The following is a 1,007-nucleotide window of genomic DNA, read 5'->3' as shown; positions in this document are numbered from 1 at the left end:
GTCTGGGGCTTATTCTTACCTCAGGCACAACCACAATGGAGAATAGGAACTGGGTGGGAAAAAAAAGACATGGAGATTAACATGTAAGACAAGCCAGTTTACAGAGGAAGACTGGAAGCCTTTCCCTTCCTTTGGCATCATCTAATGAACAGAGCAGCCTCATTAAAAATAAATAAATAAATAAGCCCAAAACAAAGGGCAGGGGATTTAAAAGACCGAAGCTTGAGGCTTCAGGCTCTTTCCTCAGCACCTTTGCCCACTTTTATTCTTGGGATTGCTTTTTCCTTTTTTTTTTTTTTTTTCTTTTTTTTGGTTTTCGAGACAGGGTTTCTCTGTATAGCCCTGGCTGTCCTGGAACTTACTTTGTAGACCAGGCTGGCCTCGAACTCAGAAATCCACCTGCCTCTGCCTCCGGAGTGCTGGGATTAAAGGTGTGCGCCACCACTCCTGGCACTTTTTCCTTTCTTAAATTGTTCTGTATTCCATCCTGTTCTGTCAGGTCCAACCCCATTCCCAAGTCCACGCCCAATCCCGGGGTGGTGACAACTACTAAACAGAAGGACTCTGGCTAGGTAAACAGAAGGATTGTCTTTGGGTAAACAAGCCCGAAGGTGGGTTTCTGCTTACTAAAAAAGCAGGAGTCTTCCAGGAACCTTCTTTAACCTTCACCCAAAGGTCAGTTATCTTTGCTGAGTGCTAGCAGTTCATTCAGGTCTGGGCAGCCTGTATCAGCGCAGATCCTCACTCTGCTGACTGTGGCAAAAAACCGTTGCTGGCTTTTCTGTCATTTTGCTCTTCTCTTTGCCCCACCATCAAAGATGGCCTTGGCAGTGAGTGATCCCCAGTAAATCTTTCATTCTGCCTATGGTGTGGTCTAGCTCAATAGTTTCTTTCTACCAGAGCTTATATTGTGCCAAAACCCAGGAGGGTTACTGGACCCCACCAAAGGTAGGGCCTTCATAACTGAACCAAACTGTGAATGTTTGACCCTCCTGTGTGCAGACAAT

Source organism: Mus caroli, chromosome 11 (genome assembly GCF_900094665.2).
Source record: "Mus caroli chromosome 11, CAROLI_EIJ_v1.1, whole genome shotgun sequence".
Lineage (NCBI taxonomy): Eukaryota > Metazoa > Chordata > Mammalia > Rodentia > Muridae > Mus > Mus caroli.
Note: the sequence above shows the minus strand (reverse complement) of the source record.